The sequence below is a fragment of the Ursus arctos genome, unplaced genomic scaffold (genome assembly GCF_023065955.2).
Source record: "Ursus arctos isolate Adak ecotype North America unplaced genomic scaffold, UrsArc2.0 scaffold_16, whole genome shotgun sequence".
Lineage (NCBI taxonomy): Eukaryota > Metazoa > Chordata > Mammalia > Carnivora > Ursidae > Ursus > Ursus arctos.
The window spans coordinates 50,359,113-50,383,669 of NW_026622830.1; the positions used below are offsets into that span (position 1 = coordinate 50,359,113).

General features: G+C 45.3%; 1 long non-coding RNA gene across 4 annotated transcripts in view; it reads left to right on the forward strand.

The window, feature by feature from the left end:
* Positions 1-8,719: 8,719 nt before the first annotated feature.
* LOC125281412 (uncharacterized) overlaps positions 8,720-24,557 on the forward strand; it is a 110,682-nt gene continuing 94,844 nt past the window's right edge. For 3 of the 4 annotated variants that reach the window (XR_008959479.1, XR_008959480.1, XR_008959481.1), the window contains exons 1-4: positions 8,720-8,884; positions 10,772-10,901; positions 16,572-16,688; positions 19,796-19,893. This is a non-coding gene — a long non-coding RNA (uncharacterized LOC125281412). The remainder of the gene's footprint in view (positions 8,885-10,771; positions 10,902-16,571; positions 16,689-19,795; positions 19,894-24,557) is intronic. The other variant, XR_008959478.1, reaches the window with a different exon arrangement.

The window sequence follows — 24,557 nt, forward strand, 5'->3', positions numbered from 1 at the left end:
TGCTCCGCTGGCAGCCTGCTTCTTCCTCTCCCACTTCCCCTGCTTGTGTTACCTCTCTCGCTGGCTGTCTCTCTCTGTCAAATAAATAAATAAAATCTTAAAAAAAAAAAATCCATCTTCCTAACACTGTAATGCCAGTTCCATGACACACCGGCCTTCCGATGATCTGCTTAGAGAGTCTTTTACGTTGTTGTTCAGAGTAAACGTTTTGAGCAACAGGTCCCTTACCTTCACTCAGGCAAGAAAAGTCAGTATTTGGGTAAAAAAAAGAGTTTGTTCTTCCTCAGCAAGTTCCCCTTGGTCTTGCTTATTGCGAAGGGAAACACGTGCGTGCGCACACCACAGTAAACCAGTAAACTGGTTGTTTGCAGTGGTTCTCAAAGTACAACTGCATCACCATCACTTGGCCGGGTTAGAAATGCCTGTGCTCGTGCCCCACCTCTGACCTCCTGAATCAGACTCGGGGGGTGGGGCCCGCAGTCTGTTTGAACATGCTGTCCAGGAGCTTTTGTTGCATGCTAATGTCTGTCAACCACTACTTGAGAGTGTTTTAAGAGAAATGCAAGTCGCAGCAGGCAAAAAATCAGTCGTAAATGGCAGAGGCATGTGTTTGGCTTCTGACCACTTAGATTTGCTAGTGAGATTGCCTTCACTTCAGGACTCTTTTTCAGTATGTTTTTCAGGTTTTCTAGAGTCTTGGGAAGACCTCACAACTAATTTTGTTTAGGGATTTTGAATGTTTTATGCTGAGGTCATTAAATTCTTTTGAATCTTGGTTTGGATTTTAAATAAATGATTTTGCATTGAAATAGCAATTTGTATGGCCCCTGGACTTGTGGTTTTTGGCAGATAGCAGGAAAGTGTGTATATGTGGGTGCTCAAGGCACGTGTTCCCTGGTGGTTTTGTTTTGGTGTTGAGAGATTGGCTTGCTTATACTAGAGTCAGGATGATTTCCAAGTCTTGGGGTGACTACTAAAACAGTATTGTGTGAATTGATTCTATGCCTAGCATTAAAGTCATATCTAAATTTAATATGTATTGTTTTGCCTTTGTCCTTTATTTTTTCCCTAAGATCAGAGCTAGATAAAAGTTAGTGTTCAAAGATGGAATTGGTGATATGCTTACTTTCTGCTATGTCTTATGCAGAGTTGGACGTACCTGAAGGCAAATAGAATATCGTGAGCTCAGGGACAGGGACTCTGTATTATCCTGTACGTATCTGTGGGTCCTTCACAGCTTCCTCCTCCTCCTATAGTGGGTTGGCCCTCAGTCATTGGTTTAATGATTGAAGAAGAGTCTGTGCTCCTGCTGAGGGGGCCTTGTGATCTTGAAGTACATGAAGTTGTTACTAAGGTAGAGAAGAAGAATTAGGGACAGACGGGTGGACTTAGGTTACCATAATGTCGACGCAAAGTACAAAGGATGTTTCCACGTACCTCTTCTGGCCCCCATCAGACTGAGTCAGTGGTGTAGCCCTGTGATGGAGAAAATAAAAGGAATGAGCTGGTGGGAAAAAGTGATCTGAAACAGTTTCTTTCTCCTTACATTGGTCAAGTGAAGTTAAAGTTCTAGTTTATAGTCAGTTATAGACTGTGACCCCACTAAATGTACATCAGAGCGCCTGGCCTGGAGCACCTCTCAGTGAGGGACTCTCCTGTTGCTCCCCGCTGTGCTGGGAGGCTCCAGCCGCCCCCCAGTCTTCTCTCTAATGACTGCTTCAGCCCTGCTCTGGTCTTATGTCAGTCGCCCCGCCCAGCCCCTTCTGGTGGTTTCTGCTGTGTTGCTGCCTTGTGGTTTTAAATAGCCTTTTCCTGGTTACAGTGAGGTTGCACATCTTTTTATACATTTACTGGCCATTCGGATGCACTGTTTTTCGAAGTGCCCATATTTTTCTATTAGGTTATTTTTAAATTGATTTGTAGACTATATATATTCAGAACACACATTCTTTGTTGGTTATGTATTTTGCTGCTGTCTCTTCCCACTTTGTCATATGCAGTTTCACTGACTCAGTGGTTTTTTTGTGGTTTTTTTTTTTATGAATAGAAGTTCTTAAGTTTAATTAGTGCCATTTGTCAGTCTTTTCCTTTGTAAGCTTTTTGTGTCTTTCCCTGCCCTGAGGTCATGAACTAGTTCCTCATTTATTCTCTAAATGCTTTTATACTTTTGCTTTTAACCTTTAACTTTGTAATTCTCTCAGAATTGGTTTTGGTGCATAATCTGAAGAAGGAATCCAGCTTCATTAACCTTTGGACAGGCTAGTTGTCCGAACACTGTTCATTGAAAAGAGCATCTTTCCCCCAGCGCTCTGCAGTGCCCCTTTTCTTGGAAATGAAAGGTCGGTGTGTATGTGCATGTGTTTTGGACTTTCTTGAATTCCACTGGTACTGCCCAGTTTAAGTTGCTTCAATTATTTTAATTTTATAACAGGTCTTATTGTGGAACTCTTCCCACTTGGTTCCTTTTTAAGCATACCTTGGCCATCCTTGACCCTTTGCAGATGTGTATCTGTTTTAGAATCCCTTGCTGACTTGCAAGGAATTTCTTCCTGCTGTTGCTTGGGATGATGTCGAACGTGATCAGTGTGTGGAGAGTCGTTTCTTGTTTTGAGTTATTACAAATAAAGCCTTTGAATAATTTTGCTCAAGTCTTCATGTGACCATCGGCTTTTGTTTTTCCTGGAAATGGTTGGGTCTAGCACTGTAATGGCTGGATCCTGTGGTAGGCCTATGTTGGCTTTTTGAGAAAGTGTCAAACTCTGTCCTGGAATGGCTGAACCATTTCACATTCCTCCCAGCCTTGTGTGAGAGTTCCAGTCACGCTGGATCGTTGGGGCAACATTTGGTATGGTTAGTCTTTTAGCTTTTCAGCCATTCCGATAGGTGTGTAATGGTTTTTCTTTGTGGTTTTGCCACCTGTGTATCTTTTGGTGTTCAAATCTTTTGCCTATTAAATTTTTTTTCTTATTGGTGGGTTCCTTATATATTCTGGATACAAGTCTTTGTCAGATGTGTGCTGTGCTTTTTTCTCATGCTATGGTTTGTTTTTGCATTCTCTCTCTCTTTTTTAAAGATTTTATTTATTCGAGGTAGGGAGAGAGAGTGGGATGGGGGGAGGGGCCGAGGGAGAGGGAGCAGCGGACTCCCCGCTGAGCAGGGAGCCTGCTGCCTGCTGGACTCAATCCCAGCACCCTGAGATCATGACCTGAGCCCAAGGCAGACACTTAACTGACTGAGTCCCCCAGGTACCCCTGGACTGTGCTTTTTCGGTGTCGTAGTTAAGAAATTGTTGCCTAATCCTAGGTCACAAAGGTTTTCTCCTTTATTTCCCTCCATCCCCCTCTAGAAAAGTTTCAGGTTTACATTTAGGTCTGTGATTCATTTTTATTTATGGTGTAGGATATTATTTGTAGGATTCTTAACTTAGTTCTGATTATTTGTAGGAGTCTATTGAGGCATAGAATGAAGATATAGCTCCTTCCAGAGAGCTTTTTTTTTTTTTTTCTTTTTTGCTTCAACCAGTTTAAAGCAGGTTTAAGGCTTGAGGTATTTTGGACCGCCCAGTGCTGTGATTTTACTGGAGAGGTGACTCACCTCTGGTTTCTTTTATCTTGAGCTCTGTAGCCTTTAGGGCTCTGCTTCTGGAGGTAGTGTTTTTGGTTAAACACCCTAAGGGACCCAGCTTTTGATTCTTACTCCTCTTTCCCTGCATGGTTGTAAAAATGAAAGTTGAAAATTTTCAGAATTGGCAAATGACTGCAGGGCAGAGGTGGTTTCTGTGCTTGTTCATCTCTTTGGGTTCCTGATTTCACTTTAATTTTGGCCTGTTCTTTCCTTATTGTCTTGTCAGTTTCTGGTTGATTTTAAGATTTTAAAGTATTCTGTCCATCTTTTTAAGTCTTTTTCAGGGGAATGATTGGGCCAGATAACATAGCCTGTAGTTAAGGATACAGGGAAAATTGTGTTTTATTTCACTGCAGTGTTTGGAGTCTAGACTTGGATCTGTCTCCTGTAGTCGTTGCTAGCCATGTGTGGCTATTTAAATTAAAATTAAATAAAATGAAAAGTTTTGTTTGACAGTCACACTAGCCCCAGTTTGGGTGCTCAGTATGCAGGTGTGGCTAGTGGCTACCACCTCGGACAGTGCAGAGATGAGACATTTTCATCGTCATGGAGCGTTCTCTTACACAGTGCTGGCCGGACTCTTGACTTTTTCCAAAGTCCGCCTAGAGCAGGAACAGCTAGACAGAGGATTGAGCCTCTTTGACAGGCGTATCATGGAGCCTGTCTCTAAGGTGGTGTGGGTTCTCAGACCGGTATAGGTGGGATCATGGGAGGCTGTGGTGCACTGAGTAGAAAACCACTAAGTACTGATATTTAATTTACAAATACCTGCCTAGTGCTTCCTTAGGGTGTCTGTTTCCTTTTTTTTTTAATTTACAAAAAGTAGCAGTAATTTAAAAATTATCAAAATTAAATAGCGAGTCAAAAATTAAATTTTACCCTTAGCTAAAGTCTCAGGTATTAGTAATCAAAGATGTCTAGGTATCATAGTTTGTGTAGAGACGCAGGTCTTTTTAGTAGAAAGAGCATCTTAACTAGGAAACAGGAGGTTGAGGTACAAATACTGGTGCGTTGCCTTTAGTCACGTGACTTCTGATACTGTCTATATAAACTCTAGTATCTGTGATCTTTGAAGCTCTGCGTGCAGTTACTATGTGGGATGGTGTACACATGTAAAGTGCCAGGACAGTTGACCCCTGAACAGTGCGGGCCGCCGGACCCTTCCCCATAGTTGAGAATCGGCAGTTAGCACATATTTTGTATGTGTATCATATACTGTATTATAAAAAGGTAAGTTAGAGAAAAGAGGATGTTGAGAAAATTATGAGAAACTACATTTACTATGCGGCATGTATCAAAAAAAATCTGTGTATACGTGGACGCAGTTGTTCAGGAGTCAACAGTATTAAATCCCTGTCTTGTGCCTGGTGTAGTGTCAGCCCCCGGGGGCACAGACAGGAGGGGAGTGAGGCAGTCAGCATGCAGTGTGATGCCTACAGTGATAGTGCCAGAGCAGAGTGCTCTGAGGACCTGGAGGGCATGTCCCCGTCACGGTCACGCTCAGAGGTCAGCAAACTTTCTCTGTTAAAGGTCAGATAGTAAACATTTCAGGCTTTGTAGGCCACATAGGGCCTGTCACATAGCTGCCTTTTTTTTTTTTTTAAACAACCTTTAAAAGGGTAAAAACCTTGATTAGCCCAGAACCATACAGAAACTGGCTGTGGACCAGATGCCGTGACCTCTTCAGGTCTGGCTGTCTGCAGGGATCTGTAGAAAGAGAGTGGAAGGTGGGAAGCAGGCAGGGCCTCGTGGAGGACATGCCCGCTCTAAAGGTGCAGAGGTGGGAGAGGCTGGGGTCTGTGAGACTGGATGTTTTTACTAGTGTTCAGGAGTACAGAAAGGGTTGGGTCAAGAAGGAGGTAGGGTTGATACTATTGACAAGATCAGAGCAGCGTGTGGTTGATTCTGACGGGAGCAGATTCCTATGACAAGCGGGTGGTTAACTAGTACAAGGGTCGGTCAAGGAGCTGTTGCAGTCATGCGCTTCAGAAGGGAGAGGAGCCAAGCCTTTGTCATTAAGGGAATGGCTGCCCGGTGTCTGTCGCCCAGCTAGTAAAGTGATGGGCAAAGTTCAGATGGTCCAATCTAACAGCCTGTGTCCTTTTTTTTTTTTTTTTTTTTTAAAGATTTTATTTTATATATTTATTCGACAGAGATAGAGACAGCCAGCGAGAGAGGGAACACAAGCAGGGGGAGTGGGAGAGGAAGAAGCAGGCTCACAGCGGAGGAGCCTGACATGGGGCTCGATCCCAGAACGCCGGGATCACGCCCTGAGCCGAAGGCAGACGCTTAACTGCTGTGCCACCCAGGCGCCCCAGCCTGTGTCCTTTTAATTCTACAATTACGTTGTACCCACAGGCGAAGAAGGCCTTAATTAAGGGCGTGACTGAGGAACTGGAGAGAGGGTGATTTGAAGCCTGTTTCTCAGCCAGTCTCCAGGCTCTGACCTGGGAAATGAAGAGCCAGGGCTGAGAGAGGGGGTGTCCAGAGCAATTCCAGGATGGCTCCCAGATTTCTCCCTTGGTGAAAAGTCCATGAAGATCTTTTTGTTTTTAAGTGCTTACCGATCAGACTCTTTGTTGCTTAAGGAGGAAATGCTCTCTCCTAGGTCCATGAACCCCAGAAGCGGTACGCAGAATTGTGTGTATGCACATGAGCTGTTTTCCTGGGGTAGGATGCTTGGGCTTTCGTCCCATTATCAAAAGTGAGCCCAGCCCAAGGCGGGGGCACTCCTTGTTATTGGACTGTGGATGTCTGACACTCTGCCCGGGTGTGAGGCTGTAAGGGAAAGCTAAGCATCCAAATCACAGGACTGTTACTGTAAGTGTCATACATCCCAGACCGCTACATAAAACACAGGCCCATGAAGCTGTCACCTGAGCCCAACTGTACCAACCGAGGTCTACCAGCCAGCAGTGCAGATGTCTCCCCTGGCCTCCGAGAGACAAAACAAGGCCCGGTTTTTGTACATAGAAGGCCAGCCAGGAAAGTTTGGGACTCTCGTTGGCATGGATGTTTCAACATGCTGTTGTACATGAGATGAAGCTAAAGTTTATAAACTATTAGGAATATCTTAACAGTCCCATGGCTCTGAGAGATGGACCAGTGTCACTTTTAGTTGGCTGTGTTAGTTCCAAAAAGGAGTGTAGTTTTTCTGTCCGCTCAGAAGTGCATTGATAGTTAATAGTTGTAAGACAGTACCTAACTCGTCCTGTTACAGTTAGCTCTTCCGTGAACAGATGCAGGAGGAACTGGGCAGCTGGTGGTTTATGTTCGCACCAGGCAGATGAATGTGGTATCCTGGAGTCTAAACTGGATTGGTTCATGTTTGACATTAGCGTTATATGTAATTTAGGAATTACAGACTCTGGATTATAGCAGTCCGTGCAGAGATTTGCTGTTTTTGGTGATATATGGCTGCCCTATAGAAGTTGAGTCTTACAGGGGAGCGTTTGGAAATGGGTTTATGTCTGAGAAAGTTTCCCTTTTCCTGTTGACAGGACTGTGACCTCCATTAAGGGCCAAGTGTCATGAATGGCAAAGATCTAAGAAATGATGGAATTCAGTGATGGTGTAGACGTTAGAAGTGAAAAACCCTAGACTGTTTAAAATATCACCCTTAAGATTTCAGGCTGGGGATAATTGTGATTCCAGTGTAGGTAAAAAGTTTGGCGTCTCCTTGGCTGTGTCATGGCAAAAAAAAGCTTTGCTTTCTGCTTTGGGAAAAATACATTATTTGTGTCCTAAGGAATTGACTTGATAAAAGAGGTAGCAGGAGTAACTTAGTTTAAATGCAAGTTGTCTACATATGAATTAATTTTTGTCGGGTGACGGTTGATGATTTGGTTGGTGAAGAGTTGATGTTTGATTTTCGTCTTTGAGTCTGCCCTTTCAACTATTTCATTGGAAATTCTAAACTTTTCCACTGGGTGTTTGCCTCCTTTATTTTTATTGTTTTAGGTAGTCTAGGATTTTAGAGGTTGATCTAAATTTAGGGATCAACTGGTCCGGGGCTCCCACTGTAGAGATGAAGAAATAACAGGGTAAGGCTCCTTGGGTAAATGGCTCCTTGATATTGACAGAGGAGAACTCTCAAGATTCTCTCAGCTGTCTTGACCTTTAACTCACGGGTGATCTTTTTAGTAGATGAGAAGGGTATGAAGACAGCTTCTAAAACTCAGGTTTCCTATTAACTGTCAGGAGATTGAAAAAAATGGATGTAATTGAAAAATGGGTGAGAAATGGACACCGTTGAATCCGTTGTTCACACTGTATCCAAGTAACTTGTGGTTTGCATTCAGTCATTTATTTCTACATTGTCTTGGATATTTGAGGAATGACAAAACAAATCTCACACGTGTATATAGTCTAAGTTTTAGAAGACTAATAATGCCAGTTGTTCTCACTTCTCTACCAGATTTAGAGCATTGTCCTGAGTCACTCTTGACTCTTGAGCATCTTGTCCTGATGGGGATTCATTAAAAAGAAGACAGTCCTGGGGTGCCTAGCTGGCCCAGTGGGTGGAGCATGTGGTTCTTAATCTTGGGGTTGTGAGTTTGAGCCCCACGTTGTGTGTAGAGATTACATAAGTGAGTAAGTAAGCAAGTAAATTAAAAAAAAAAAAAAAAAAAAAAGACGGTCACTGCCTCAGGAAGCTTTTGGGTACGTCAGTGGTCCTGAAAGTAGTGTATGTAAGAATCACCAAGGAGAGTATATGAGAGATGCAGGCAGGGGGGCCTGGTGCCTTAGTCAGTTAAGCGTCCTACTCTTGTTTTGGGCTTAGGTCATGATCTCAGGGTCATAAGATCCAGCCCTGTGTCAGGCTCTGTGCTCAGTGTGGGGTCTCCTTTCCTGCCCCACCGCCTCGTGATCTGGCTTTTTCTTTCTCAAAAAAAAAATTTTTTTTAATGCAAATGCCTGGTATTATCCCACAGAGATGTTGGATGATCATTGCTGATGTGGAAGCCTGTCACCTGCATTTTATTTATTTTTTATTTTATTTTATTTGTTTTTTAAAGAATTTATTTATTCGACAGAGACAGAGACAGCCAGCAAGAGAGGGAACACAAGCAGGGGGAGTGGGAGAGGAAGAAGCAGACTCCCAGCGGAGGAGCCTGATGTGGGGCTTGATCCCATAATGCCGGGATCACGCCCTGAGCAGAAGGCAGACACTTAACCGCTGTGCCACCCAGGCGCCCCTGTCACCTGCATTTTAAACTAGCATCTCCTCGTGCTGAAAGAACACTGCTGTAGTGTTGCTGTAAGTACGTTGTAAATCATCAGGACCTAGAGTTTGGGAGGCCCCCAAGACTACCTGCAGGTTCTGTGGTTCACTAGAAGGACTTAGAGAACTGCGAGAAGCCATTATCCTCATGGTTATGGTTTATTACAGGGCAAGGATGCGGACAGAAGTCAGTGAAGGAAAGGCACACCGGGCAAAGTCCAGGGAAGACCAAGCATGAGCTTCTAGTTGTCCTCTCGCAGTGCAGGTGTGCTGACTTCTCCCAGCACCGATGCTGCCAACCAGGGAAGCTCACCTGAGCCTTGGTGTCCAGGATATGTATTGGGGGTTGTCCCATAGGCACTGCCTGCATGGCTGAGTTTAGTCTCCAATCCCTCTGGAGATCAAACTGGTGTCGTGTGTGGCCCAAGGCTCCACCAGAAATCAAATTGTTAGCATGGACTGTCTGGTGTGGCCGAAGGCCCCCAGCTAAACAAAGACCGCCTTATCAGGCAGGGGATTCCAAAGGCTCAGAGGTGACTTCCCAGGAGCTGGGCAATGGCCAAATCTTCCCTGGGGCAAGCTTAATCCTTTCCTGCATACAGCCTAGAAAGTAAATTGTTATTCCTGTCATTACTAGGGAGTTCAAGAAATTACTGCTTTTGGGGCGCCTGGGTAGCGCAGTCCTTAAGCGTCTGCCTCCGGCTCAGGGTGTGATCCCAGCGTTCCGGGATCGAGTCCCACATCGGGCTCCTCCGCTGGGAGCCTGCTTCTTCCTCTCCCACTCGCCTGCTGTGTTGTCTCTGTCACATAAATAAATAAAATCTTCAAAAAAAAAAAAAAAAAAGAAATTACTGCTCGTAGGTAGAAGATACATTGCAACCACATGTAGTTTAATTTGCCACAAAACTAAAATACCAGAATTTCTGCACCCAAGTGAAGATGTCTCAAGAAGTGTGTCATACTTGACACCTGTCGTCATGTTTTCATCAAGAATTTGAATAAAGATCAGGAATTAATGCTGGGAGACCGTTCATTTTTAGAATCAGGATTTGAAAATACTTCGACAGGTTGTAATGAAGTGCTAAAATCAACAAGGTAAAATTTATAAGGAATAAAGGTAAAATGAGAGACTTAAGTTAAAAAGAAAAAAACAGCTGAGAAGTTAAAGATATGTGGTGTGTGCCTTAGCTGTACCTGGGTTCAGAAGATCTGGGGAAGATGACTGAAACGGATCGGCAGGCTTCTTTGTGAAGGGGCAGATGGTAGATATTTTAGGTTTTGCAGACTAAGAGGCAAAATGAAGGATATTATGTAAGTACTTACATAACAGGAGAGAACACTAATATCTATAAAATTTTTATTGACAGAATTTCAAATAATAGTTGAGTATGTATATATATTATAATACAGGTCTAATAAGAATGGAATCTTTTTCGGGGGAGGGTTGTATGACATGTTTTGTAATTGGAGCTCACAGGTAGTGTTCCGTATCATCACAACCAATGACAAATGTTCAGTCTCGGGGCTGATCGTCACGGAAGGTTACAGATGTCATCTCTGACAGTGTCCGCATACTCGTAGGTGCTCTTGCGCACTGATACCAGTTCGGAAGCATATCATTTCAGTTTAGTGTATTCATCGTTTGGCAGACATCGATAGAATTCACTAGATTCTTTCTGATGTTTGCCTTTCCACACGTCATTACAGCGCAGATTCCTCTCTCCGATTGATGGTCTGATGGAAGTGCCTCAGTTGCTCGGTGAAGTGGGTTTGAGATACGTGAATTTTCATTGTACTTGCATTGAGGTTTGAGAAATGCCGCTGGAACTGTAGTTTGAGCTCAAAACACATCTGCTACACGTTTGTGTAGGGACACAAATCCACTTCTCTCTTTAACTTTTAATTTTTTTCATTTTTAATTAGCCTCTATGCCCAGCGTGGGGCGTGAACTCCACCCTGAGGTCAGGAGTTGCACGCTCCTCCGAGTGAGTCAGCAGGCGCTGCTCTAACTTGTGGCGGCGGGGGAGCCGTGTGGCCGCGTCGGACGTTGCTTGTGAGTAAGATGCTTGCAGCCACTGAAATGCCTTCACTGCCCGAAGTCCCTCATATGAGCGCTGCTGTGCCTTGTCAATTTAGGCTGAGCTCATGAAGAAATGTTAACATGTAGGAGCAAAAGCTAATTTCTGAAGCAATTGAGTGTTTGGTAATAGTGATGAGTAAAGGGGGGGGTCTTTTTCAAGTAGATTTCAGTCTTGGCTCTGCGGTTGAAAAGTCACAACAGAGCCTTGCACAAACCATTGAACTGCAGTGTGGTAGGACAAGTCAGGCTATTTCATGAGGTTGCCGTTGGTGTTACTGGCTCAGTAACACATGATGGGTTCGAATACTTTCCACAAAGCTCCTGCTCATGAATGATAGACTGAATAACCGTAGTTTAAATGCTTTGAGCAACTTATATTTTCATAATTGTAAATTTTCCAGCTAATCCTTTTCCTGCTCTGCAGATATTTTTACTGTCATCAGTTATAATGTGTCTTAGCAGATTCTACTCCAGGTTGTATTAAATCAGTGTTTTCTTAATATCTTTAAAAGTGTTCTCACCAGCAGTTCCACACTGACTGCCCTCAGAGGCCCCTTCTTCAGTCCCATTGACCCCTTGAACAAACAGCCTAGCAGTGTGGGGAACACCTGTTGGCTCAGTCCTTCACCTCGTTCCTTCACTGACTCTCTGTTGTCATCCATGTAAGATGAGGGACCATTTAGGGTTTGGAGCAGAGAAGCGATGCCGTCTGATCTAGGCTTGGAATCGGTCTGCCGTGGTGAGCGTGTATGCTAGGGTGGCAGGGCTGGGAGCGGGGAGGCCTGTTCCGGAGTGCTGTAGTCATTTCGGTGAGGGATGGTGGCTCCGGTCACGATGGTGTTGGTGAGCATGATGGCGAGGGGACAGCGTCTGGGCCTCTTTTGTGGGAAGAACCAACATTACTTGCTGACAAGACTGGATGGGGAATGTGGGAGGAAGACAGGCGGCAGGGGTGACGTCCGTTGTTTCTCGCCTCAGCAGCTGGAAGGCGGACGTTGTCGTGAACGGAGAAGGCTGTGTGTAGGAAGGTTTGTGGAGGGGGCGGGCCAGTCAGCACCTGGGCTTGGAGGTGTCGGACGTTTCACTGAGTTCTCTTCGGTGATGCCCCACTTCCCCAAGGGGCCTACAAGCAGGCCCGGCAGAGAGTACACCTGCCAGGGTTTGGTCAGGAAAACCCGGGCCATTCTCGACAATTAGTCGTACGGGGAATTAGAATCCATCCCTACCTCTGGGAGGGCTGGCAGAATTGAAGAGAATGATGTTTCTCTTCATTTTGCCCACGTTGCCTCTTATTAGCGTTCACTGCCCGCCGCCCTGAGCTGTAGCGGGAAGGGGTTTTGGGAGAAGTAGCTCTGCCGTCTCGGTGATGCGCAGGAGCAGGCCGCGGTGGGGCTGCGGTGCAGAGTGAACAGCGGTCAGTCCAGCGCAAGGCCAGGCAGTCGGGCTGAGCTGGAGGGACAAGTTTTAGCTTTGTTAGCATAGAAGCAGCATTTGAATGAGCTTGCCTGGGAGGTAAGCATAGCTGAGAGAAGAAAGGACAGAGTCCTGGGTGACTCTGGAAGGAGGGAACCATCGGTGGGGTAAGAAGAAAATCACGAGAACATGAGTGGGAGATCAGCTCTTGTCAGTTGTCGAAAGGACGAGCCCTGGGCTCTAATGATTGGATTGAGCAGTGCAGAGGTCGTTGGTAGTCTTAGAGGGAGAAGTTCGTGGAGTGGTGGGGGCCAGAGCCAGTGGGTTTAAGAGAGAAAAGGAAAAGAAGAATTTGCGATATCGAGTATGTTGTGTGTATGCTTGTTTGTGGAATTATTTGTACAGTAGTTGTTTTAAAGTCCCTCTGGGCTGATTGTCATATTTGTTCCCTTCTTGATATTGGCTTGTGTTGATTTTCTCCTCCCACGGGAATTGACGCTTTTCTGGTTCTTCCTATGCTGAATAAGTTTGGGGTGTGCCCTCCCCATTTAGGATATCATGCAAGGAGACTTTCCATTGTATTGAAATCTGCTGATTTTGGTCGTGGTTTAAATCCAGTCTTGCTTCCTAATCCCCCTGCTCCAGTTTACTTTTCAGAGTGGTCAGAGAGCTTCTGCAGTTACTCTTTCCAGCCTTCCTAGTTGCTCTTTCTAGGAGAGGCAGGAGGGAATGTGCTTCGTCTTCCTTACCTAGATCTGGGACCCTTCGCTTTGCAAACTGCTTCCATTTGTCCAGGTAGTGATCTCCAGTTCCACCGAGGCCAGTGATGCCCGCACGACTGTGTCTCTTGATCACTTACCACTCCCAGGCCTTGCAGGAGATTTCCTGCTAAGTACTGCACGCATTTGGGTCATGGGTCCTTCCTTTGGTGCCTCTCTCAGGTAGACAGAATGACCCTTAGGTATACCTTAGTAGCCCATTCGTTCATTTGTGTACAATTGAAGCGTTGTCTTGTCTTGAATATGTTAACTGTGCCTATTAATTAATTTGAGTAGAATAGTGTTTCTTTCATATTCTTAATGAGCCTTTGCGCAGTGGAATTTTCTATGGATATTATTTACAGTGTAGAACAGATGGTGGTTAAGAGGATGGGTGTTGGATAGGTCTTGCTTTGAACCTCAGATTCGATTCTTATTCCCTGCATGTTGACCAGGTTCCTTAAGCTCTAAATCTGTTTTCTTACCTGTTAAGTGGAGATTATCATAACTCTTTGACAAATGTGACAGAACATAGTTCTTAGTACATGGCTAGTTAGGGAAGGATCAGCCTGAGGTTCAGCAAATACAGTTCCCAGTGATGTAGTTATTTCTGTTGTGGGGATTTAAAAGCTAATCTTATTCCCTGATGAGTTTGACCAGCGTATCTAAGAAGTGCAAGCAGTTGGTATTCACCGTGTACTCTGCATGTAGAACGGGCGATTTATTGTTGTTGTTGTTCCTAATACCGGTTTTTCAGCAATTAGTAATATTGCCTCTTCATTTCCCTAATGTATTCACATCATCAGTAGCTTACTACCGGTTGGACCGCAGACCCTGTACCATGCGCTGGCACACAGATGAATGGGATGCAGTGACCTATGACCTATGAGCTGCTCCACTGTCTAGTATTAGAATGTGTTTGACTAGAAAATTATTTTGAAGCGTAAAGAAGCTTTTGTTTGCCCAGATAACTTTCATAATCATGTTTGCATTCTTTATACATTTTTGGTTTTTCAGAAAGTTTCTTCTGACCTGTGTTCTTCCGAGTACAGGTTACTACGGCTTGCCTGAGTGCAGAAACCTTTGGTACACTGAGCTTAGAGGAAGGGACACCTGTGTGAAGTGGTTATATATTTTGGACATTAGAGACCTTCACAGATAATTTAAATGGTTAGAATGTTGTGCATTGAGAAACAGTGGTTTGGGGCTTTATTTGGCAGTTAGCATCAAGCGGACCATTTCCTGCCAGGGGCTCAGCCTGCATGGTTAATTCAAGCCAGAGATCTTCTAATATGGCAGTGTGTCATGTTGACTGTTACTCAGCTTCAGAAAGAATCTTTCTGTCATGTTTGCTTTGGAAAGCCCAAATCATGTCCATTGTTTTAACAGTAATAATATCTGGGTAACTTGGGAAGCCAGAATAGCATCATGATTCTAAGGTAAGCTGGTGTTTGAATGCCTGATCTCTCTCTCCCTTGTCTGCTGTGTGACCTTGGAAAATGTCTTAAGTTTTTTTGGACTTTGTTTTCTCACATGCAAAATGGAACGAGAGTAGTAATCAGTTAGGGCTGTGAGGATTCCAGAGCTGGTGCTTGTAAAGCACTTGGGAGAGATTGCTATGACACCACACCCTCCGCAGATGGCAGGTTGTCACTGTTGTCCGGGTGAGTGAGAGGCGGGTGTCAGGGACTGTCCAGGTTGGACTGTGCACTGAAACGAGACGATTAGAAGCAAAGTGATCGTGTGGAGTATGTTACCTGTTCAGGAAGCATAGATTCAGAGTGTGTTGTGACTGGTGGGAAATTCTCATTTGCATGTTAGGGGGAAGAGAGTTCAGAGTAGCCTGAGGACCCCGTGTACGTATAAATGTCCCCACTTATGCCAGAAATGTAGAGAGTGTCCATCTTACAAATACCTTCAAGGAGCTGGCAATTTATTTCATTGTATAATGAGCCAAGTTTAATTTTTCTTTGTCTGGAGCAAAAGAATTTAAGCATTTTATTATAGGATTGGGGAAATACCTAGTTTTCTGCCCTAGTTGAACTAGTTCAAATTGTTATGCTTGTATTTTAGTAGTTCCATGCTGGACGTGGCCCTAAGCTGCCTGCAGTTCAAATGGCAGACATCCAGCAGGTCCAGTGTTGATAAATGCGGTGTTGCTATCTGCTTGAATTCTCCTTAAAATAGAAACTAGAGTGAGGAGCAATTATAAGGCCCTCACAGCCAGTGTATACGCTCATTTATTCATCATTAGGTCATTCACGCATCAAGTGCATGTGTTCTGATCGTGTGTTTTAGGTGTTCGGTCCAGTGCGCGCTGTTGGTTATAGAGTGGCGAAAAGAAACCAGACGTGGGGAGTAACTGGGCTGTCTTGTGTTTGCGGTTAGTAAGGAGAATAAAGCCAGTTCCAGCGGACTCGCGAGATTTCCCTGAATGACATTTTCAGGTTTATACTCCTAACAGACAAGAGGCAATAAACGAACAAACAAACAACGACAGTAGAAAAAGAGGGCTTTTAAAGAGCAAATGTTACGTGCTGCAGGCACTGGGGCTTTTTGACCTTCACTTTGGTTTTATTTAATAGTGCTTTAAATATTTGTCTGGGATGGCGGTGCTGAGGCTGCGGAACTTAGGCTGTCGTTGTCCCCAGGATCTTGCTGTTTGGGTGGAGGAAGACACTGACAGGCCCGATTTAACATCCGCTCTAGTTTGTTGCACAGGAAGCTCCACCACCGGAGAGTCCTGCGTCTCTCTCGTCTATTGCCTTGTGTCCTGGGGCCTGGGGCCGTGCATGGCATTTGTCAGCCACTCCACAGATACTGGTGTCATGTGAAGGCGTGCTGAGGGGTACAGGAGAGAGGTGTCTCACCTGGGGGAAGGGCAAGGCTCCCACCGCACATGCGTCCAGGTTAGCCCGGGGAAGAAGGTCCAGGTGGAGGAGGTGTCGAGGAGGGCACAGGTTGTTCTGTACACCGAAAATGGCTTAATGTTGCTGCTTTGTAGGATTCACGGGAGATAGCATGACAGTCAGACTGGGCTTGATCATTCAGGGACCGACAGGTCATATCAAGGAGTTGGGATTTCCTCTTCTTCAAAAGGAGTAATTCTAAAGTACTAGAAACCAGGTGTCCTGATACCCAAGCCGGCACTCTTTTCATATTACACAATGCGTACAATGTCAAGCAAGTGTCATCAGGTCTTGGGTTCCATATCCATTAGTGATAGCCGGACTATTAAAGTTCTGTAAGCCCCTGGTGAACTTTTCATCTTTTGGGGAGAGTGAGGATATAGGAGAAATATTTGTTTTCTCAGGTGTGAAAAAAAGTTGAAACTCTTTAAAGGCAAGCAAGGTCCATATGTCTTTGAATTCTAGTTCTCCGGAAGGATAGCAGGTATGTGTAGTAGATACTCAGTACCCGAATAAATACAAAAAAATACAAAAACCCTTTGCTTTTGTGTATACTCTTGTAGCAGGCGTTGTACTGGACTCTGCAGGGTGATAACTGGATGAGAAATGATCCTCTCCAAAAGGTCTTTACAGCCGAGGAGGGGAGACAGAGAAGTCAGTCAGTGATGATGGTACAGTGGGTAAGTCCTGTGATAGAGGTGCGCCCAGGGCATTATGACAGGTACTCATCTTTCTTCAGTCCCCCACATTCTTTTTTTTTTTTTTTTTAAAGATTTTATTTATTTATTCGACAGAGATAGAGACAGCCAGCGAGAGAGGGAACACAAGCAGGGGGAGTGGGAGAGGAAGAAGCAGGCTCCCAGCAGAGGAGCCTGATGTGGGGCTCGATCCCATAATGCCGGGATCACGCCCTGAGCTGAAGGCAGACACTTAACCACTGTGCCACCCAGGTGCCCCATCAGTCCCCCACATTCTTAACCCTTTTTATACCTATTGTAATTTACCCCCTACCCCAGACCTATTTTCCCCATACCTTCCAGTAGCCTCTTAGTAATTTTTCTTCATGGTCATACAGACTCATCTCTTCTTCACATTTGATTTCTGGCAGACAGTTTCCTGGAGATCTCCGTTCTCTTCTTTTCTGAGCTGCTTGCTCCTTCGGTCTTTTATTGTGTTGTCCCTGGATGTTCCTTTGTTCTCATCGTTTGGCTTTTGTCCAGAGTTGGATTTTATGTTTGTGGCAACTCTTGTCTTTGTTTTTCTTCACTGACTTCTTCCTTTTGGTGGCGTTAATTACTTTAAAAAGATAGTACAGTGTTTTTGGGCAAGTTGAAGACAGCCTTCAGCATTCCCTCCTCTTGAGCAACACTGCACCGGCTTGGACTTGTTTCTCTCTCTCCTGGTGCACAGCCACCATTCTGGAATCTCCCTTCATCGTCGTCCTGGGGATTCCCTTATCCCTTCTAATGGAAGCTCATGCCTTGCTCATTTTTTGTTGATGCTCGTGTTTTGGTGGAAGACTTCCTCCAGGGGCTTTCTGACATAGGATGCTTAGGAGGCAAACCTTTTGGGACCATGCATGATTGAAACTTGATTGATGGTTTCGCTGGGTATAGAGTTCTGTATTGGAATTCATTTTTGTTCATAAATTCAAAGATTGCTCCATTGCCTTCTTGTTTTCATGTTACTGTTTTAGAATTCAGAAGCTATTCTCATTTTTCCTTCGTATGTAACTTTTCCCCCCTCCCATCTTTAGAAGCTTGTAGGAGTTTTACAATTTGTCCAAGTCTTTTGAAATATCGTGATGGTGTACCTTGTGTGGGTCGGTTTTCATCCACTGTGCTGCATATTCAGCGGGTCCCTTCATTCTGGTAACTGGGAGTTTTCAGTTCTGGGAATACTCTTTGGCATTACTGTGCTGAGGTTTTCTCTCTTGCTTTTCCTTATTTTGTTTTTCTGGAAGTCTTATTATCCGGAACTTGGCTGTCCTGGGCAAAGGTTGTAATTATCTTAATACCTTTTTCTTCTTCTTCTTCTTCTTTCCTTTGCTCCTCCTTTTCTGCCTTTTTTTTGGGGGGGTGCTTTTTTATTCTCTGTTCAGGGAGAACAGAGAGAAACTTTTCTTTAGTTTATTATTTCTGATTTCAGAAAGGTTCTTTAGATTTCCAAGAGCTCTTTTTCTATTTTTCTAGAAGAGCATCCTGTTTTTCTTTGATTGCAGTGTTGTCTTACCTCTATATTATTGATAGTTTGTATAGTCTCTGTTTCTTTTAGGTTGTTTCCTTCCTTCTCCTGTCTGACGTGGTGGGGCCCTTTGACTTTTACATCAGGGTATTCTGGGTGGGCCATGTGTTGGGGGTCCCCAGGGTTAGTATCTTTAGATCTGTCTTTTGGAGCTGATCAGATTCCCCAGAAATATTCTCCAGTCCCTTTCCGGCACAATTCTGACTTCAGAATCTGGAAGCCAGCGGTGTGCGTGTGTGGTGTGTTGTAGGAGAGCTGGAGAATTCACTGTTCACTGTATATACGGTCATTAAGTCCAGGTCTGTTCAGTGCAGCTGGGCAGGGTGACTTCAGTCCATAGATGCCTCTACTTTTCTGGGGAATGCCCCCTCCCATCTTCTTTCAGAGTGAGGGGGCGTCACGTTGTGCCTGGTGTTGAGGTTCTGGTTTCAGCTTCCATGGCCTTCCCCGGCTCCTCTGTATTTGGGGCTATGCCTTCTTTACTCCCGTTCTGTCTACACTGCTGCTGCCACTTCTGGTCTTCTAGGACACTGCTGTGCAAGTGGAAGTGGTTCCCGTGTGTTCCACTGCTGAATTGGGACCTGGCTTTCTTGGGCCTGCTGACTCATTTACTTCAGTCTGTTATAGTTTCTGTCTCCTCCAGGTTTCTTCTTTTTACTTTTTTGTTTGGGTCTCAATCTTCCATGTTAGAAGATTTCCTCAGTACTTCAAAAATCTTGGCTTTTTTCTCCTTTCAGTTCTCCCTGTGCTGTTTCAAACATTTTTTAAAAAGATTTTATTTATTTACTTATTTGAGGGAGTGAGTGTATGCACAGGAGAGAGAGCAGAGAGCACAAACGGGGAGGGGCAGAGGGAGAGGGAGAAGCAGACTCCCTGTTGAGCAGGGAGCCTGACCTGGGGCTCCATCCCTGGACCCTGGGATCATGACCTGAGCTGAAGGCAGATGCTTAACAGACTGAGCCACCCAGGCGCCCCTGTTTAGAACATTTTTAAAAAATATCTCTTTAGTATAGTTTTGATGGAAGGCAGTGGAATAGATGTCTATACTCTGTCATTGTATCGTGCACTTATTAGCCAACCACACCATTAATTTATGATTTTTGATATGTTTGAATAGTTTCCAGTTGCTTCACATGTATTTCTTTTCTTTCTTTTTTTTTTTTTTTTAAGATTTTATGTATTTATTTGACAGAGAGAGATACCAGTGAGAGAGGAGACACAGGCAGGGGGAGTGGGAGAGGAAAAAGCAGGCTCCCAGCGTAGGAGCCTGAGGTGGGGCTCGATCCCAGGACTCTGGGATCACGCCCTGAGCCGAAGGCACACGCTAACCGACTTAGCCACCCAGGCGCTCCTTCCTGTGTGTTTCTTAAGTAGAAATAGGTTTGAAGACAGGGACGTGGTGCCCTCTTCTCACCCCTCATCCCAGGCGTTGCCCAGTAGGCTTGCGTGGGAGGTGATGGAACTGGCTGAGGGGTGAGTTCAGTAGAGCTTCAAGAAGTGAAAGGAAGGGGGTTTTAATGCGCATGTTGTCTCTCCTTGTCAGGTTCTCTGAGGACTATGGAAAGAGGAAAGAGAAACCGGGAGCATTTCCTTTAAACCCACGTTTGATTTCTTCACAGAGTTACCGTGGCCTTCAGAACTGTGAGTATAATTCTCTTGCTACATTTGTGTTTTGGTTTTTCCTTTTGTTTTGATTTTTCTTTCATCTGTCTTAAGGTTTCTTTGACATATACTAGAAACAAATAAAAGCTAGTTGATTTTGCAGAGTAGGTGAGGGAAGAAATATTAGTTGTTTAGTGCCTTTTATGTGTGGAGAGAGGCAGGCAGGATGACAGTCCTGTCCCTGATAGTTGTGACAGTAGCAGCATGTGCCCTAGAAGAGTGCCCCAACAGGGTCAGCACTGGGCCATCCAGCTCCTAGGTGAGTCTCTGGCAGTAATCCCCTGAATGAGGCTACCCTTTGCCCCTGTTTCACATTTGCATAACTGAAACAGAGGTTAAAGGTTACTAAGTTAGTAAAAAGCAAAGCTGGGATTCAGACTCAGTCTGGCTTTGGAGCCTGTGCTTTTTACTCGTGTTTTATTCTTACGGGCTCTGGATTCAGATGTTGGCTTGGCTGCTTACTTACTAACTCTTCACTAACTACCGAAACCTAGCTCTCTCCATGCCAACTCTTCACTGACTACTTAAACCTAGCTCTTTCCTCTGACAAAGGGTGCTCTCCCAGGGTTGTGGTGAAGATGCCATAAGAAATGTGAAATGTGCTCAGCATTCACAAATGTTAGCAATTGCTATTCGGTGGCAGTTCCCCCACTTTAATGAGAGGAAAACTAAGCCCCAGAGTTTGGGTTATTTGTGATTTGTTAATTTGTAACCTTGGCACTTGTGCTGCACTCCACAGTTGGGAGGTTATAGAGTTGAGATTCTATTCCAGTTTGTCTTATTTCCAAAGACTGCTCTTTCTGGTAGGCCTAGTGGTAAATCGAGGACAGATCGTTGATAGAAGATTCATCAATCTGTCTTGTGGTATTAGCATTGGTAAGATTTTAGCAATACATTGCTTTGGTGTAAAAGCCCCATAAACTTAGACTTCATGGATTCAGAATTCAGAATCATTATAATTACGTTGAATTTGACTTTGGCAAGTGTCTTTGTCTTAGATGTCCAAGGGGCAGGACCCTGGATTGTTTTTCCATTTCCTTCTGGGGGTCAGTTCACTTTCCTCCTTTGTTCTCCTTTCTCCTCCAAACCCACTTTTGTTTCTGCCAGGATTAGGTATTAGGGAAGGGAAGGAAAATTGTGTCACGAAGTTTCAGTTTCCAAGTAAGGCCTGGAAGTCTTGCTCCTTTTCTCTGATTCCTTCTACCCTTTCTTGGCTACGAGAGGCACCTGTTCTGTGTGCTGTGCCAGGTGTGACTCTGCTGTCTTTTGGAGAAGGCCATGCCCAGCTGTTTACACCCCTTGTCTCCTCCCCACCCTCCCTGCACATTTCGATGTTTCTTCCTGTACCAGTGGGCTATATTTATTGGGTACAAGTCTGTTTCTGCATCTTTAAGGGAAAGATTTTGTTATTTTGTTTCTGCATGTTTTCTGCTTGACCCATGGGTAGTTTTCACTAAATGCTGGATGAAGTAGTGTTTAATGCTTGCCACAAAATAAGTTCTCTTTTCTTAGTGGATCCAAATAAGAGGGAGAATATCAAGTATAACTTTTCATCAGCATTAGCTATTAAAAATCGTTCGTCATGGTAGAGCCCAAGACAGTTTCATATTTAGCAGAAGTTACACAAAATTTTTCTTCTTAATGTGATGTGCAGCGGAACGAAGGCCTGACAGGGAACTGAGAGCCCGTTCTTGGCTCACTGGAACTTTGAGCACCGGGATATAATCTGCTTCTAGTTTGGCCCTCCCCTCCCCTTCCCCCCTGTTTGAAAATATGTAAACCCAGGAAAATAACCTTATAACCAGTGTTTCTATAATTGTTTCCCCCAATTCTGGACAACTGGTGAGGCCACACGAGTAAGCCTGGCCTTTTACAGCATTGACTTAATGGTGTTCCTCTGAGACCCGGGTTCCTTGATGTACCTGAGGGCCCTGGTCCACTTGAGCCCCTGCAGGACAGATCAGGTTCTTGGTTCTTGATTTGTTTTGGGGTGTTGCATTCTTAAGGCAGAACTTGGGATGGAGGTGTTTTACAATCAGAATTCTAGGAAAGCAAAGCAAAGTTTTGGAGGAGTTGAATTGCTGAAATATGTATGGAGATTATTTTCAGGGTTAATGGGCTGTGGGGAGGCAGTAGACAGAAAGGAAGGTTGCCCGGAGACCCATCTGAAACCCCCCATTTGGTGAATAAAGATAGGTTATTTAGCGTCAGGGCAGCTGAGAACAATCGACAGAGATTGGGCTGTGAGGTTCTGGGGCTGTTTGTCCAAACAAAGAGTCGCTAGGGTAAGGCGGTGCTGGCTGTCGGCTCCGGAGGGCAGCTGTCCCTCCCTCAGTGTTGAGCCCTGAGATTCGGCTGAGGTGTGAAAGGCTAGTGTGTTGGGAATAGACACTGGTGGTGGGGGTTGGAGGGTGGGGGAGAGTAGAGGACAACCAGGAGATTGTCGGCACGCTGTTCAGGGAACCAGGTGAGCAGCAGCGGAGGCTGGGATTGGAGCAGGAAAACTGGAGGTGGTGAGAAGCAGTTGGGCCTTGGATGTATTTCAAAGGCAGAACCAGTAGGATTTGCTGACAGATTGGATAAGGGGTGTGAGGACAAAGGGAGGAGTTGAGTTGACTAGAAGGCTCTTGGCCTGGGCAACTAGATGGGGGGAAGGCTGTGGGTGGAACTTGGTTTAGAGGGCCAGATGGGGAGCTCACTGTAGGCATTTTAAGTTTGTGATTCTGTTAGGGATCCAAGTAGAGATGTCATGTAGGCAGTTGTAAATAGGCATTTGGAGCTTGGAAGAGAAGTCTGAGCTGGAAGTGGCCATGAAAACGCAGTGACGGTCTGTGGTCACCGAGGGAGTGAGCACAGAGAAGACAAGCAAGCCTGAGCCTCGGGTCACTCTGCCATCAAGTGCTCAAGGACGAACATGAGCAGTGTTTGGCACAGAGCAGGTGTGAAGAAGACCACAAGCACTGGCACCATGGGAAGAAGGGAAGAAGTGTCCAGGAGGAGGTTGTGATCAACTCTCTGAAGTGTCAGGAAAGGTCATGATGAGGACTGAGGTTTGGCCTTCGGGTTTGGCGACTTGGAGGACACTCTGGCAAGTGCTCGGCGCAGTGTGGGGGCGTGGTCAGAATGAAAGCCCGCCTGGACGGTGGTGTGAAGGGGGAGAGGGTAGTGAGACAGATTGCATCTGGGTGACTTAGGTCCAGGGTGTACGGTCATCCTCACACTTACTCACCGTCTGGGTGCAGAGCAACGCAGCCGGGTCCCTGAGGTCCGTGGTGGTGTCTTCATGTCACGGGCGGGGAAAGGTCAGGTTCAGAGCTTACAGTAGCTTTCTCAAGAGTACGGAGCCGGCAGGCTGACGCCAGGTCTCAGGCCATGCACGCTGTCCTCAGCTGCCCTGCATCCTGAGGGCGGAGAGACACTGTTGAAGGGGGAAAGGGGTAGCGTGGTTGAAAAGTTGTAGGAAAACGCTTATGTCCTGCTGGAAGTGCTTCTGTTAGAGAATCTGTTTCTTTTTCTTACTTAGAAATTTCACTTCTTTTTTTTTTTTTTTTTTTTAAAGATTTTATTTATTTATGTGACAGAGAGACAGCCAGTGAGAGAGGGAACACAGCAGGGGAGTGAGAGAGGAAGAAGCAGGCTCATAGCGGAGGAGCCCGATGTGGGACTCGATCCCGGAACGCCGGGATCACGCCCTGAGCCAAAGGCAGACGCTTTAACGACTGCGCCACCCAGGCGCCCCTAGAAATTTCACTTCTGTCAGAGGGTGGTAGGTGCATGTGTTCAAAAGTAAAACAGTGTTGAATGGTTCATGCAGAACCCAGCGGGCTCCTGTCCTGCCTCCACCATCCGCCTCCCAGAGCTGCCTGGAATCCTGCTTATCTGTTTCTTGTAGCATTTCTGTCCACGGTTCCCAGCAATATCTATGTAGAGGCAGGGCCATCGATGCGTCACTTTTAGACAAAGTTACATTTTGAACTCCCATCTTTCCCCACATAGTTGTAGCACAATTTTTGTTTAGAGCCATAATTTGGTGAATTGTTTTGACTTTGTTAATGTTGCTCACTACTGAGCTGGTTAATGTAGCATGATTATATTCCCTTTTAGTTCCACTTTTTGTTTTCCTGTTTTCTTGAGCTTAACAAGTGCCACTTTTTTTTTCTGTTTGCTTGATATTTTTTTTTTTAAAGATTTTATTTATTTATTTGACAGAGATAGACAGCCAGCAAGAGAGGGAACACAAGCAGGGGGAGTGGGAGAGGAAGAAGCAGGCTCATAACGGAGGAGCCTGATGTGGGGCTCGATCCCACAATGCCGGGATCACGCCCTGAGCCGAAGGCAGACGCTTAACGACTGCGCCACCCAGGCGCCCCTGTTTCCTTGATATTCTTAAGAGTTCTCACTCTCCCTGACAGTAGGGCCTCTTAATAAAATTTGCCATCTGCTCATGTGTATTCCTTCTGTCTTCACCCCCAGGGACATCTGTTTTCTTGCATGCTGGACAGGTTACTCTCCCATGGTAGCAGGGTTGAGGTGCGTAGGGCAGATCCTGCAGGAGCAGGCGAGACCAGGTAGAGAATCGTGATGGGGAAGACAGTGATGGGGAGCTCAGAGGGAGGGGACGGTGTCCTCCTGAGGGAGCAGGT